This window comes from Mastomys coucha, unplaced genomic scaffold, assembly GCF_008632895.1.
Source record: "Mastomys coucha isolate ucsf_1 unplaced genomic scaffold, UCSF_Mcou_1 pScaffold1, whole genome shotgun sequence".
Lineage (NCBI taxonomy): Eukaryota > Metazoa > Chordata > Mammalia > Rodentia > Muridae > Mastomys > Mastomys coucha.
In genome coordinates, this window is record NW_022196891.1 from 21,617,812 (window position 1) to 21,635,229 (window position 17,418).

At 42.3% G+C, this 17,418-nt stretch overlaps 1 long non-coding RNA gene across 1 annotated transcript; it reads left to right on the forward strand.

The window, feature by feature from the left end:
• The first annotated feature begins 13,524 nt into the window (after positions 1 to 13,524).
• On the forward strand, positions 13,525 to 15,916 carry LOC116070041. Its single transcript, XR_004110259.1, has 2 exons — positions 13,525 to 13,636; positions 15,351 to 15,916. It is a non-coding gene; the product is annotated as an uncharacterized LOC116070041 (long non-coding RNA).
• The last annotated feature ends 1,502 nt before the right edge of the window (positions 15,917 to 17,418 follow it).

Here is a 17,418-nt window from a genome sequence, read left to right on the forward strand (position 1 = left end):
AAGGTGATGCTAGAGCTTATGGAGCTAGATCAAGGCGTTTCTCTTCAAGTTTGGCTGGCAGGCCTATAATGTGGTTAAACTCAGATCCCCAAGTTTAAGGCCTTTGCACACCAAGTGGCCTTGTTGCCATTGCACCTTGGAAGGCTTAAACTTTTCACCTTGATGGCCTTTGCACCCCGCCGGGATTTTGTCCCCTGCACGCGGGAAGTCATTGGGATAGGCTATGGTTCCTACCCTCGATCAGGCACGCCCCCATGAAGGCAGCTCCTTGATCGGGTATACCAATATGTCTTTATTAAAACAAAAAGGGGGAACTGTTGGGCGCTGGCCAACACCAGCCACGTAAACTCCATACATCTGCGTATACATACATATGCCAGCCACATAGGCATGTTTACTCTGCACACCTGCGTATGCTTGCCTTTCCTGCTGCACTCTCTCCAAATGGGTGACGCAGTGGTCAGCAGACACTGCTGAGCCAATCAGGCATCGACACATCCACACAATAGGGTTTATAAGCCGACTGCTCCAGAGGGCGGGGTCCTTCTCTCGCATAAAACTTGGGCGCTCCTAATAAAGTGTGGTTGAGAAGAATCCTGCTGTTGTCGTCATCCTTCCTGCTGGCAGGTGGTCGCGACAAAGCTGTAATAGCTATTCTAATATCAGATAAAATCGACTTTCAAACTAAAGTTAACAAAAAGATAAAGAGGAACACCTCATACTCATCAAAGTTAAAAGCTACCAAGATGAACTCTCAATTCTGAACATCTATGCTCCAAATGCAACGGCACCTACATTCATAAAAGAAACTTTATTAAAATTCAAAGTACACATTGCACCTCAAACAATAATAGTGGTAGACTTCAACACCCCAATCTCGTTGATGGACACATCATGAAAGCAGAAGCTAAACCGAGACACACTGAAACTAAAAGATGCTGTGAACCAAATGGATTTCACACATATCTATAGAAAATTTTTTCCAAAAACAAAAGAATATACCTTCTTCTCAGCACCTCACAGTACCTTCTCCAAAATTGACCATATAGTTGGTCACAAAACAGGACTCAACAGATAAAAGAAGATTGAATTAATCCCATGCATCCTATTAGATCATCATGGACTAAGGCTGGTTTTCAATAACAACAAAATAATAGAAAGTCCAAATACATGTGGAAGCTGAGGAACACTCTAATCAATGATAACCTGGTCAAAGAAGAAATAAAGAAAAAAATTAAAGACATTTTAGAATTTAATGAAAATAAAGGCACAACATAACCAAACTCAGGGCCAAAATCAACCAAACAGATACCAAAAGAATTGTATAAAGAATCAACCAAACCAGGAGCTTGTTCATTGAGAAAAACGACAAGATATATAAAACCTTAGCCAAACTAACCAGAGGACACAGAGACAGTATCCAAATCAACAAAATCAGAAATGAAAAGGGAGACATACCAACTGAAACTGAAAAAATCCAAAAATTCATTAGATCCTACTACAAAAGCCTAAACTCAACAAAACTGAAAAATCTGAATGAAACGGAAAATTTTCTAGACAGATACCAGGTCCCAAAGTTAAATCAGGATCAGATAAATGATCTAAACAGTCCCATAAACCCTAAAGAAATAGAAGCAGTCATTAATAGTCTCCCAACCAAAAAAAGCCCTGAAGCAGATGGGTTTAGTGGAGAGTTCTATCTGACCTTCACTATACTAATACCAATACTCTTCAAACCATCTAATACCAATTAGAAGACCTAGTACCAATACTCTTCAAACTATTCCACAAAATAGAAGGAACACTACATAATTCGTTCTATGAAGCCACTGTTACTCTAGTATCTAAACAACACAAAGACCCAACAAAGAAAGAGAGCTTCAGACCAATTCCCCTTATGAATATCAATGCAAAAATATTCAATAAAATTCTCCCAAACTGAATCTAAGAACACAACAAAATGATCATCCATCATGATCAAGTAAGCTTCATCCCAAGGTTGCAGGGATGGTTCAATATATGGAAATCCATCAACATAATCCACTATATAAACAAAGTCAAAGATAAAAACCACACGATCATTTCACTAGAAGCTGAGAATACATTTGACAAAATCCAATACCCCTTCATGATAAAAGTCTTGGAAAGATCAGGAATTCAAGGCCCATGCCTAAGCATAGTAATAGCAATATACAGCAAACCAGTAGCCAACATCAAACTAAATGGAGAGAAACTTGAAGCAATTCCACTAAAATCAGGCACTAGGCAAGGCTGCCCACTCTCTTCCTACCTGTTCAATATAGTACTTGAAGTCCTAGCCAGAGCAATTAGACAACAAAAGGAGGTCAAAGGTATACAAATTGGAAAGGAAGAAGTCAAATTGGAAAGGAAGAAGTCAAATTATCACTATTTGCTGATGATATGATCATATACTTAAGTGACCCCAAAAATTCCACCAGAGAACCACTAAACCTGATAAACCTCAACAAAGTGGCTGAATATAAAATTAACTCAAACAAGTCAGGAGCCTTCCTCTACTCAAAGGATAACCAGGCTGAGAAAGAAATTAAGGAAACAACACTTTTCATAATAGTCACAAATAATATAAAATATCTTGGTATGACTCTAACTAAGCAAGTGAAATATCTGTAAGACAAGAATTTCAAGTCTCTGAAAAAAGAAATAGAAGAAGATCTCAGAAGATGAAAAGGTCTCCCATGCTCATGGATTGGCAGGATTAATATAGTAAAAATGGCCACCTTGCCAAAAGCAATCTACAGATTCAATACAACACCCATTGAAATTCCAACTCAATTCTTCCTAGCGTTAGAAAGAGCTATTTGCAGATTCATCTGGAATAACAACAACAACAACAAAAACAGCATAACCAAAACTATTCTCAATAATAAAAGAACTTCTGGGGGAAACACTATGACCTCATCCCTGACCTCAAGCTCTACTACAGAGCAATCATGATAAAAACTGCATGGTATTGGTACAATAGCAGGCAAGTAGACGAATGGAATAGAATTGAAGATCCAGAAATGAACCCATACACTGTGGTCAATTGATCTTTGACAAAGGAGCTAAAATCATCCAGTGGAAAAAAGACAGCATTTTCAACGAATGGTGTTGGTTCAACTGGTGGTTATCATGTAGAAGAATCCATATTGATCCATTCTTATCTCCTTGTACAAAGCTCAAATCCAAGTGCATCAAGGACCTCCACAAATTCAGATACACTGAAACTAATAGAAAAGAAAGTGGGGAAGAGTATCAAGCACATGGGCACAGGGGAAAATATCCTTAACAGAACACCAATAACTTATGCTCCAAGATCAAGAATTGACAAATAGGACCTCATAAAATTGCAAAGTTTCTTTAAGGCAGAGGACACTGTCAATAGGACAAAATGACAACCAACAGCTTGGGAAAAGATCTGTACCAACCCAACATCTAATAAAGGGCTAATATCTAATATATACAAAGAACTCAAGAAGGTAGACTCCAGAGAATCAAATAACCCTATTAAAGATGGGGTACAGAGATAAACAAAAAATTCTCAACTGAGGAACACTGAATGGCTGAGAAATACCTAAAGAAATGGTCAATATCCTTAGTCATCAGGGAAATGCAAATCAAAAGAACACTACGATTCCACCTCACACCAGTCAGAATGGCTAAGATCAAAAACTTAGGTGACAGCAGATGCTGACAAGGATGGGGAGAAAGAGGAATACTCCTCCACTGCTGGTGGAACTGCAAGCTGGTACAACCACTCTAGAAATCAGTTTGCCAGTTCCTCAAAAAATTGGACATAGTACTACTTGAGTACCCAGCTATACTACTCCTGGGCATATACCTAGAAGATGCTCCAACATGTAATAAGGATACACGCTCTACTATGCTCATAGCAACCTTATTTATAATAGCCAGAAGCTGGAAAGAACCCAGATGTCCCTCAACAGAGTGGATACAGAAAATGTTGTACATCTACACAATGGAGTACTACTCAGCTATTAAAAACAACAAATTCATGAAATTCTTAGGCAAATGTATAGAACTAGAAAATATCATCCTGAGTGAGGTAACCCACTCACCAAAGAACACACATGGTATGCACTCTCTGATAAGTTCAGAATACCCAAGATACAATTCACAGACCACATGAAGCTCAAGAAGAAGGAAGACCAAAGTGTGGATGCTTAGGTCCTTCCTAGAAGGGGGATCAAAATACCCGTGGGAGGAGATACAGAGACAAAATGTGGAGCAGAAACTGAAGAAAAGGCCATCCAGTGACTATTCCACCTGGCAATCAATCTCATATACAGCTACCAAACCCAGACACTATTGTAGATGTCAACAAGTGCTTGCTTGCAGGAGCCTGATATAGCTGTCTCCTGAGAGACTCTGCCAGTCCCTGACAAATACAGAAGTGGATGCTCACAGCCATCCATTGGACTGAGCTCAGGGTCCCCAATGGAGGAGCTAGAGGAAGGGCCCAAGGAGCTGAAGGGCTCTGCAGCCCCTTAGGAGGAACAACAATATGAACTACCTAGAACCCCCAGAGCTCCCAGGGACTAAACTACCAACCAAAAAGTACACATGGAGGGACCTATGGCTCCAGCTGCATATGCAGCAAAGGATGGTCTTGTGGGACATTAATGAGAGGAGAGGCCTTTGGTCTTGTAAAGGCTCGATGCCCCAGTGTAGGGGAATGCCAGGACAGGGAAGTGGGAGTGGGTGGGTTAGTTAGCAGAGTGAGGGAGAATGGGATACGGGGTTTTCAGAGGGGATATGAGGAAAGGGAATAACATTTGAAATGTAAATAAAGAAATTATCTTACAAAAAAAATGTTCAGTGAAGAATGTGACTGGGGAAACCAGTGTTTTTGGTGGGCTAGAGGGAACTATCCAGAAAATAAGAGGCTTTTAAATGAAGAATTTGAAGAAATTTTGTTCTGTGATGAGGGATAGTGTGACAGTTCAAAGCACAAAGGTGCCTGCTGCCAAGTGTGAAGACCTGGGTTATATCCCAGGAACCTACAGGTTTGTACAGGAACCTTGAAGGAGAACATTATGTCCACTGGGTTGTCCCCTGACCTCCACATTTGTACTATGGCTTGTCCTTCCCCCTGTCAATCAATTAATTAATAAATTAGTCAATGAATAAAAATTAGCAAGTGAGATCATAGATTGTCAGAAAGAAGAAATCACATTTCCTACTCATATGCAGAATTTAGCCAATAATACATGTAAATAGAAATAAAGTACATGTGGTCACAGTAGAACACAGAGGAAAGAGAATAAGAAAGGTTAGAAATCTAGAGTTGAATTAGATCTGAATGCAGGTAATAAACATCATTTATAAAAAGGATATTTTCATATTTGCTAAATGATTTTTTTTTAGTTCTAATTCTGTTACAAGTTTTTTGGTGGAGTGTTGGTTGTTGTTATAGTTTGTATATCCTTGGCCCAGAGAGTGGCACTATTAGAAGGTGTGGCCCTGTTGGAGTAGGTGTGTCATTGTGGGTATGGGCTGTAAGACCCTTATTCTAGTTGTTGGAGAGCCAGTAATTGGCTAGCAGCCTTCAGATGAAGATGTAGAACTCTCAGCTCCTCCTGCACCATGCCTGCCTGGATGCTGCCATGCTCCTGCCTTGATGATAATGGACTGAACCTCTGAACATGTTAGCCAGCCCCAATTAAATGTTGTTCTTTATAATAAATAAACAAATAATAAATAAATGAATAAACAAATAAATACAGACTTCATGGCTCCTGAGGCCCCTGTCCTCCATAAAATGCCCAGCCTTGTTCTTTTAGCCTATGAGTGTAGTCAACCTCTTTGGATAGAGAGCAAACCCATGGCTTTTCTGAAACTGTAGGCTCAGGGCTTGAGCAGAAGCCATGAATGAACTCCTTTCGTCTTCTGTGTTTTTAGTTATGTTCTCCTCAATCAGGCTGGACAGATAGCTCTATTGGTATATTACTTTGCCAGTGCAAGCATGAAGACCTGGGTTTAATTATGGAAAACCTACACTTTAAAAAACTTGAAAAGCCCTGCCACTTGTCTATCAGGCTATGGCACTGGTGAAGGAGAGATGCCCCCACCCCGACCCCTTGCCTCCTAGAGAGGGCAGGAGACCTGGCCCCAAGGTCATGAAAGTCAGAGAACTGGCTCTGTCCCTCACTGGCTGTAACACTCAGAAGAGTGGACCCTGTGCCTTGCCTTGGCAGCAGAGTAGAGCTGGCCCTGGTTGTGGGGTTTGCAGCTGAGGCAGCAGAGCAGGAGAGCTGTCTCAGCCTCTCACAAACTGCAACACTAAAGAGAGTGGGCCCTGCGCCTCACCTGGGCAGCACAGTAGAGCTGGCCTTGGTGGCATGGCTCAGGCGAGCCAGCCATCAGGGCATGAGAGCAGGAGAGCTGGCTCTACCCCTTGCTGGTTGTGGCACTCAATGGGCCAGCTAGAGCAAGGCAGGAGACTTCACCCTGGTGGGATGGTGGCATGAGAAGACTGGCAGGGTGACCAGCTCAGATACCTCTCAGACCCAGAGCCAGGACTTGGAGTTGGCCTGCCCCAACATCTACCCTATTGCTGAACTACTGGAGTGAATTAAGGGGCCAGTGTGGGCTGTGTTCCAGAGGATTTCCATGGAGAGCTCTGGCCCGGCCTGCTGTGAGAGCTCCGACGAGGGGAAGCGAGCACAGGCAGGGATGAGAAGTCACTTTTGCAACGTGTCTGCCGCTAAGGTTGGCTTCACCTTCATCTCTGCCATGCCTTTCAGGTCACTCAGTTGCTCTGTGTAGCCGTGCACTGAGTAGGGTTGAATTGGACCAAGGAGAGGCAGACTAACCAGTGAGGAGTGCAGCGCAGCTTCAGGCCACATTTCAGGAGAGCAGACCTCTTCCCCACATTACAGCTCTTAGAATCAAAGGCTCAGAAGACAGAGTAGATCTTTGGCACACCTTTAATTCCCTGAATAGGATTTATATATAGTTTTGGTGGTGATTCAGGGTTCGACAGCAGGTATTTCTCATTGGTTTGGGCTGAGAGCTTGGGGAATCTTTATTTGCATGTAAGAAGGCTTGGTGCTCCTAATATGTGACCGATATCACACACTTCTCCAGCTGGGGCTTAAGGGGCGTTGTGACTGAAACAGGAGCCAAGGACCCAGGAGGTGTGGTCAAACACCTTCTGTCCCATGCAGGCAGAAATTTCCACCCACCGGATCTCCAGGGTTCCAGACCTCTTACTCGACCAGGACCAGGTTGTCTGCACAGACTACTGCCCCACCGGCCACTCCTACAGATCCAAAACTACAGGATCTCCATGGTACAGGGCAACAACAGGATATTAGAGAGGAGTCCCAGTGAGGTTTCAGTATTGATAGTATAGCAGAAGCCAGAGGCCTTGGACCAGACTATGGACTCATTTCAATGAACATTTGCAAGCAAAGAAGTGTAGTGACACACACTACAACTTCCTCCATGAGATATGTTTCTTTTTCTCTTTGGAGGGGCAGGTTCCAAGGGTGGAGGGTGAGCACAGAGGGATGATGGGGAGATGAGTGGGATTGGGGTGCATTATGTGAAATCCATAAAGAACCAATAAAAAAAGGTTAAAAGAAAATTGAAAAGCCACGTGCCTGTGTGATCCTATCCCTGACAAGGCAGAGATGAGCAGATCCTGGCCAACTAGTCTAGCCAAAGCAGAATTATCCAGTCATAAGCAAGAGACCTGTTCCCTAAAAAGAAAGGTTGAGAGTAACTAAGGGAGACATAGATGTCATCCTCTGGCCTCCAGACAAACAGTCATACACTAACACATGCATACATCCACATGCATGTGAATGCGTACACGCGTGCGCGCGGACACACACACACAAATATTCCTCCATCTTTTCTCTGTTTATTAATGACCATCTGTTTTGTTTACAAAGAGTACTTATAACTGTTATCTTCCCAGAGTTTGAATATCTATGTTCATAGACCATTCTTACTAGAAGCAATTTCAAGGCTGGTTTCCAATACTTCCTTTTAATTTCCAAGGTAGCATATTCCATTTTGGCAGAGGATTAAAAGAACCAAATCATCTTTGTATTTTGGTGCACTGGAGCTGCTTAGAAAAGAGAGCAATTAGAAACCCCATTTCAGTGTGGTAAATATTAGCACAGAACTTCAAGAAGTAAGAGCTAGGAGGGATGTCCATGGATAACTTTGATGAAGATCTGGTAGCAGCTAAGCTAGTCTGCTGTTAGAGCTGGATGGTAATGACGAACACTTACTGCTCTTGAAGAAGACTGGGATTTGGTTCCCAGCATCCAAGTGAGACAGCTCACTTCCTAGGACTTCAGCTCCAGGCGATCTGCCACCCTCTTTCTGTTAGCACCCGCACTCACGTGCACTTGCTGATCCCCCAACAGACACACTCATGATTTAAAAGACAAACTAGAAAGGTCTCAGCTTTATAGAGATGACCTTGGTTTGGTTCTCAACTTGCCTCTGCCTTCCCTCCACCAGTCAGTGTTGCAAAAGCATCTTCAGTTTGGGTGAAGGATGGGTTCTGCAGTCAGGGAAAGATGGCAACAGAATGGATTTAAGGGGCTAAATATACTGACTAGCAAATAGCAAAGGCAGTCCATGGGGAAGCTTTGCCTCTTCCCTCAGCTGTCTGGATGCTTTGGCACTCTGGTGTGCTGCCCCCAGGGAAGGGCCTTCTCCCCTCAATTAATCCTGGAAATAACTTTTACATCTTTGCCCCAAAGCATGTCTTTTAGTCAATCCCCAGATCCAATAAAATTGACAACTGAGATAAACCCTCACATACCAATAAGCAAAGGGCTTACTGACTCACACAACAACACATTAGTCTCTACACCCCCTCCTAGTATCTGTTGCTCAACACTCAAATGCCATGTTGGGTCATGGGATCTTCCCTGCGAAGTGTAGCCAACTTATACATGTAAAGTGATCTTTCTTTCTGAAGCTTATATTCTAGTGGAGGAAATACAGTAGGCAGATTATCATACAACCTGATAAAAATCTGCATCTCTTGAAGGTATGGCCACTTAAAATGAAGGTAATAATTTAAAACTTGTCCAAAAGAGGGGAATTCTCCATGATCTAATTTTAAGTGGAATGAATCTAGAAAGGTAAGCATAAAAAAGAAACCCATAATGATGTGGGCATTTAGCAAAGAGAAAAAGGCTGGAAGGAAGCAGACAGCTCTTTAACAGTGATTGACATCTTGATGTGGTTCTCCGGGGCATTGTTGAGATGTGCTTCTGTAAACAGAAAGTAACCTCTGAGACAGAAAACAGGAAGATGGTTTGCTCCAGAAAGGGCTCTCTGTGACATCATGGGACCCATTATATCCTCAGCACACACATGATAGAGTAGAGACATATAAAGACTGACACTGGAGCCCCAGGCCTTGCTTGCTAGCCAGCCCAGCCAAGTCAGTGCTGTCCAGGCCAGTGAGAGACCCTGCCTCATTTTACTAAAAGATTGTGAAGACAATGTGGTTCATCATGGAAAGGTACCTGCAACCAAACCTGAGAACCTTGGTAGGAGAGAACCAACTCTTGCAAGCTATCTTCTGGCTTCTACATCTATCTCCTCCTCACAAATAAGTTAATATTATTTTTATTTAAAGGAATAAAAAGGACATGTCCTGAAGAGTGACACCAGATGCTGACCTCTGGACTGATACACACACACACACACACACACACACACACAGTCTCTCTCTCTCTCTCTCTCTCTCTCTCTCTCTCTTTCTCTCTCTCTCTTTCTCTCTCTCTCTCTCTCTCTCTCTCTCTCACACACACACACTCACACATGCACACAGACATGCACACACACACACATTCATCTGTATAAATCATTTTTGTGTGAACTCCCCCTATCATCAGATATGACTACACACAGTTTCTCCCACAATAACTAATCCTGTATCAGCAGTACTGGTCTCTTGCTTCTTGTTATCAAATCTATGCTTATGGAGAATAATGTGTGAACTCTTCCTGGGGAGGTACACCAGCATTTATTCATCTCAGATAGGACACCAAGGACAAACCAAAGAAAGAAATTTATATTTTTATTCCCTATCACAGGAAGATGGATAATTTGTGGGTAACTACACTACTTAAGAGAGTATTTTTTTATCCCATAAATTCTCTAGATTTTCTTGGGAGTGGTGTATGGTCTTATGAGACCTCCCCTTCCCTACATTCTAGGAAATTAAGGACCGGATGCCACAGGGATCTTTTGAGATCATTTCCAGACTCTTCTGTGAATTGAAGAAGCCAATGGCCATGTCATGCCCAAGAGAGAGAGAGAGACAGAGAGAGACAGAGAGAGAGAGAGAGAGAGAGAGAGAGAGAGAGAGAGAGAGACAGAGAGAGAGAGAGACAGGCAGACAGAGAGACAGAGAGAGACAGAAAGAGACAGAGACAGAGAGACAGAGACAGATAGAGAAAGAGAGAGAGAGAGAGAGAGAGAGAGAGAGAGAGAGAGAGAGAGAGAGTTGGTGATGGTGGTGGGGGTGGAGAAGGAGGAGGATGGGAGTTGACCCAGGGCTATCTGACTCTGAGGAGCATGCTATGTTCATAAATTTGATTGTAAAAATTCTAAAATAAGACCCAAAGTTACTATCATCTCTTGACATATCTTCTGTAAGCTCCATCTCTCCTGTTAGAGAAGGACCCATGACTAGGATGGCACACCCCTCTGTGACAATGTTGCATTATATGACCAGGACTTTTTCAGGAATAATTAACCTTTAAACTTGAGTTAATCCACACATGATTACCCTGTGTGGGATTCATTCACTCGGAGGGAGCAGAGTTATTTCTAAAGTTAGAGAGATAGCCAGCTAGCCTTTGATGGAGATGACAGGCTATAGCTGTGAGGAATTGAATTCTCCCAACAAGCAGTGAATCTGGAAGAACTAGGCTAAGATGGGATTGAGCAGCATCAGTAAATACTGCAATTCAGCTGAGATCCTGAGCAGAGGATCGAGCTAATCCACGTTCAGAATCTCACATGTGATAATCACATGGGCTGCTTTCAGCTGGCCCCTTTGTATGGCATGGAGCCACAGAAAGCCAGCTCACCCACATCACCTTTTCTCTGCCTCTAGTCTGAATTTGTCTTTTAGTCAAATATCAATCCAGGTTTCTAGCTTTACCATCTAGTTAAGGCTAGGATACGGAGAGAATTAAAATCTTCACTCTTGAAGGAGAACATGGAGGCCAGTTTGAATGGCAAGAACTAAATGATCATTCAGAGGTTCCAGGCATGTATTACCATGCCCAGCTCCTGATAGATTGAGTGATATAAAATTCTTATGAGTGAGCTGTCAATGCTGACCAAAACTTTCAAGTTCAAAGGAAATGTATATAGGCATCACATTGTCTAATATCATATAAGAAATCCATTACCAGGTCATAACAGAGGAATAAAGATGGATTTCAACTGAGTCTCGGCATGAAGCAGTTCATGGTTGAGAGATAAGAAGACTGTTCCATTCCAAATGGTAGCAACTTCAAATGAGAAGGCTTTTATACTCTCAGGGGTTTGATTATCCAGGCAGATAAGAGCGAGAGGGAAAGGGAAATCAAAGAGAAATAAGACTCCAGAGATTGCCAGAGAAACCAGGTTATTTGGGCAAAGCAGTCATTCTGCCAGTTGTTTTCTATTAAAAAATCAAATCCTCAAAGCCAGGATTTTCAAGCCAGCATTATTTGGATCCTTCACAACAAGATGGAGAATTTAAGAACAGAGGTACTAGACCAAACCCTTTTTGAAAAGATCTGAATAATTGACTCCAGCAACAAAGAATGAGTTGATGAGTTTACAGATTGTTTTGTGGGGAACCATGCACACTGATGAGAACCATGCACAGACCACATGCTGATGTAACTGAGTTATATGTAAGGGCTTAGCAGCAGGATCACTGAGAGGGATGCAACCAATGAAGAGTGACCTGAAAAACTAGAGAATTAGAAGACATACAGACATACATATAGATCAACTCAGGTTAGGTACAGAAATAGAGATGGGCTGGGCAGTGATGGCGCATACTTTTAATCCCAGCACTTAGGAAGCAGAAGCAGGTAGATTTCTGAGTTCGAGGCCAGCCTGGTCTACAGAGTGAGTTCCAGGACAGCCAGGGCTACACCGAGAAACCCTGTCTCGAAAAACCAAAAAAAAAAAAAAAAAAAAAAAAAAAAAAAAAAAAAAAAAAGAAATAAAGATGGGTGTTGACAAATATGTAGATATATAAGTATATTATATGTATGTACATATATACATATACACACACACATATATATACACATATGTATATGTACTTATATATATTATATATATTTCAGGTTGTGTCCACTTTTAGTGCCTTCCCACCTCAGGAGTCCCAATGCTGAGCTTTTAACAACAATTCATACATATATAGCTGATGATAAAATAAATGAGATGAGGAAGATACTTGTTTCTTTTTAACTAATTAGCAGTAGCATATTCCACTAAATCTTATGCACCATAATTGCACATGCATGTGCACATACACATATGTGAATATCCAGAAAGCAAAGAAGAAACATTATATGGTGAGAGAGAGAGAAAGAGAAAGAGAATGCTCATAATTGGAGAGACGCTGATATTCTGGGATTGCTTGCTGGCATGTGACTCAAATCCCAGGCATTTATAGACAGGCCTTATGTCATGTCACACCACGATTAAAATTGACAGCTGCCGGAGAAACCTACCTGTCTAGAGAAACTGTTCTTCATTGCCTGGTTGACAAAATAAACCTCAAGAGTAACTGAACCCATTCTTCATTTCATTTTCCAGCACACGCCGTGTTCATAGCTGGCCCAATCTATAAATGTAAGTCATCCGGCCTCTAACTCAAGGGAAGGAAGTGGGGAAGCCAAGGGATTCGGCAGGTCCAATTCATCACCCAAGAAATAAACAGGGCCCTGCTACCAGCGTGGTGGGATGATAGCAGCTGGGTTATAACTAAGTGCCCAGCCGGAGTTGTTGAGTGGGACCCAACCAATAAAGCTTGACCTTGGAGAACGAAGGGAATTGGAAGACAGATGACCCAGCCCACAGAGATGAGTTTCCTCCTCTGTAAAATGTGAGCAGGTGGTACAGTTCCTCGTATTTCTCTGGTTCATCACTTACAGAGCACATTAACAGATGTGTCAGATGTGTTCTCGTGTGATCCCCGACACCTCGTTAGGCAGACAGGCTTGCCGGCCCAGCCCGGAGGACTTCAAGAGATGCAACCCAAGCTTGTCGCTCTGTCATTGCACAGGAGCCTTGCTCTCCCGTTCACTTCCTGAGTCCAAGCTTCTGTTCAACACTGTCCCTCTCTGTAGTGAAGTTCTGTTATGAAAGCTCAATGTGCTGAAGGGCAAATGTCCTTTTTAAAGAAATATCAGAGGAAGAATGTACCAGCATAGGACGCATGACCTCAAGCTTCTAAAACTGATGCTTTTTAACTGATTCTAACAGGCAGAGACCAAATGGGCACAGCTCTCGGTGTTGCCTGCCTGCTCAGAGGGTGCCCTGTGGTTTCCGATCTCACCAAAATGCTTTCACTGGGTATACAGCCAGTATTAAGGTAGGGCTCTCTCAAGAAAATCAAACTTTGGTCCTTATTCTCACACCTGATTTTGAACCAAAAGCTTCCTCACTAATCACACAGTACATCCACTCAAGGGAATGTCACTAGTTCAGTGCATCAACCAAAAGAAAAGGTTTGTCCAGTAAAGTACTTCTTTTGCAAGTATTGAGGTTTCATGGTTTTAAAGAATCCTTGAATCTGACTGGCCAGCCAGCCTCATTTACTTAATGAGGTACAGGTCAGTGAAAGACCCTGTCTCAAAAATCAAGGTGAAGGCAGGCATGGGGGAACTATATCTTTGATCTCAGCATTTGGGAGGTTGACACATGGGCATTTGGGAGGCCGACACAGGAGCATCTCTGTAAGTTCAAGCTCAGTCTACACATGGAATTCCAGATCAGTCATGGAAACAGAGTGAGGCCCATTTTTAAAAGAAAAACAAGGGGGAAGCTGTCTGAGGAATGACAGCCAAGGTTGTTCTGTGGCCTACACACACACATGCACACGTGTGCACACACACACACACACACACACACACACACACACACCACTTCTGAAGACATTCTAAAGAATATGAAGCTAGCAACACAGGGAAGTCTGACAAAGAAGCTTCTAGACACGACAGCCCAGCGTTTCCTTGCAGAAAGAAGATACCCTCTTGGTCTTTTTATCTACATTGAGTGGTGCACTGGTTGTCACATGAGCTGAGACCCAGGCCTGCTTCAGGGTCAAAAGAGCTGCATAGTCACTCCAATACCCTGGCCAAAAGGGTCCTGCACTTGGCTTAATGCTCTGTTCTTCCGATCAAGAATATTCATATTCATTCTCTCCCTCTCCTCTGTGTGTGTGTGTGTGTGTGTGTGTGTGTGTGTGTGTCTGTGTCTGTGTCTGTGTCTGTGTCTGTGTCTGTAGAGTGTATGTGTCCGTGTGTGTAAGAGCACGTTACCAACTGAATTATCTCCCTGGTCCTTCCATCTTCAACCTTACCTCTTTCACATTGAACCCCCACATTTTCATTTCAAAATGAGTCCTAAGCTTAGGGTAGCCAGCATCACCCAATAACCACTTCCTAGACTGAGATAAGCCATGGCGGCTCTGGAATCTACTTGTAAGAAACAAGAAAAGAATAGAAAGTTAAAGGCCAATACTTACCAACATTTGGGTCATTGCCAATGGGTGATAGCTTGAGGGTTTGACATCATGCTTATATAGAACAAACAGCACAGACTAGGCACTCAAAACTAGACTTTTAAATTATTTATCACCATTATTTGTAGGCAGCTGGGTAGGGTTTGGACTATCAAAGGTAAATATGCCGAATGTATATTCCTAGTAATATTCCATGATAAACACGGAAAAATCAGTGGAGTACAATTTCTATAGTTTCAGTCATTCCAAAGCATAACATTTTTTAAAAACGTCTGACCTCTGTATTTGTGACATCATTGTGGCTTAAAATAAGATTAATGATATAAAATGATTTTAAACCTAAAAAGCATTACAATGAACTATGTCATCATATCCAAGTTAAGTCATATTTTATTACTTTTTATTGTCCTGATTAATGTACAATTTAGAAAGTTTTATTCTATATAACTATTTTTGTATTATTACAATCTTCAATAAATTCCGTCTCATAGTGACCATTAGTCCTTGTCTAAAAGAAAAATCCACAAATTAAAAAACAAAACGAACCTTTTTTTTTTTTCAGAAACAAGTTAAGAGCCTGCATTTATTGGTTTGGTGAAAACTCTGGAGTATTCTCAGGGTTCAAGTTCAAGACCCCTCCTTCCATGACATGCCCATCTCCCTACCAAGAGCCAGACTTGAGGAGCTATTTATTGGCAGCACCATGTCTGCTCACTGTTCTCTTCCTGTTTGCCAAGTGGTTCCTGTGGGTGAGCTGGTTACTGAAACCACACTTCTTGACTCAATAGAAAGGATATCTCAGACCCCCTGAATGAAGGCGGGAAAATGGCCAAGTAAAATAATCTAAGAAGACAGAAGGACTTAGCAAGCAATTGTATTAAGGAGGCTATGCTCCACTACATGGAACTCTGCTCTATTCCCGGCAGAAGCCTCAGTAACATGGCTGGACCTCACAGATGGTTAACTGGACACAGGGCATAGATATGCCAAAGATACATGAGGAGCCCAATGAATCAATGCATGGGAAGTCTACTGTGTCTCCATGGAAACTTAGGAAAGGCTATGGCATTAAGTATTTTTAATAGAATATAATCAAATAGTAGTATAAATATGTCCTTTTTAGAACAAGAATGTCCATTATGTGTTTTCTTCCTATAGTATTTTTGCATAACAATCTTCTCTTCAACAGACAGAAAGGGAGTCAATAGAAAAGCTTGAGAACAGGGAAAATCAAGATGATAACTAGCATTGAGGACCACTGTCCTCTGGGTATGATGCGGCCATTGAACTCATGAACTCTGTGCACCTTCAGTTTCCTGCAGGAGACTTGTACAGACTTGGGTCCTTTAACATTCTGTCCTGGACAGAGGAAGGAGCTCCTGTGGATCTCTCTCATCCCCAAGGCTCTAGAGGTGACTGACACTTGCTAGAGTAGAGATGGTTTTTGTCTTCTGTGCAGTTGCCACCATAAATTGCCCAGGCCCCTGTAGGTAACCCCAGTTAACTCCATTGTTGTACCAGACTACACCTGAGTGGAATCCTTTGTCTCTGTGGCTGGTGTTCCTCAGAAGAAAAGCTTGTACAACTAGATGACATGATGTCAGTTAGGACTTGTCCATAGTGGCCAGGCCCTGCTACTCATTAAACAAAATCAACATTGAAGATGAGAAGGCTGGCAACTAAATCTCCAAGACTTGTTTGCAAAGGTACAGGGATAAATTTGGACTCTGGGAAGGATAAAACACCTTACCAGGTTTGGAGGGCACACAGGAGAGGCTGACACCATTCCTAAGCTTCAGCATCAGTCGAGACTGTAGTGTCTGAACCCCATTGTCCTCTTATGTCTTTGTGCTTCTCTTGGTTACAGAAGCTATGGCCATAATAGAAGCAGGTCACAGCCAGCTCAATTGCTTTCAGAGCTGTTTTGAGAGATTTTCTAAGAATCTAGTTACCTGAATAAAATTCTACCCTGCCCAAGCATTATACTGGTGTTTTCCCTCACAGAATCTGGACTGATATGGGTTCATAATGGCCTAATCACATCAACAGATTTCCACATTTATTTATTTATTTGCAGTCTCAAAATTTTTCTACAGAAGGAAGAAAAGTAATTTTGTCTTGCTGTCTTAATTTATTTGAGTCTATTAATATTTAGAAAGCATACAATAAGTGATGCCACTATTTATTTAATTTATTAAAAACTTTGCCACCATGGGGTATGCAGTTTCACATGTTAAACATGTTAAATCATGTAATCACCATCAATAACAGGAGCCACTCAAATAGAGCTTCCATTTTGTGCTGTGTACTTTTTGGTCTGAGCCTATCCACTGGAGCACAGTTGGTCTACCAGGGCTCATCGCATTACACAATATTGACTGTCCATCTCCCAGAGCCTTGAGCTGGCCCACTGGTCCTCAGTCAGAGTTGGTGACCCAGGAACCTCATTCTCACTCCATGTTAGGGCACTGTGCAGGCAGCCACAACTGCTATGAGCTAATGAGTGTGGAGGTCCTGTCGTCTTCAGAAGACATTGTTTAGCTCTGGTCCTTCTCGACCTCTGGCTCTTACAATCTTCCCAGTCCCTCTTCCACAGCATTCCTGAGCGTTAGTGGGGAGTGTGATAGAGA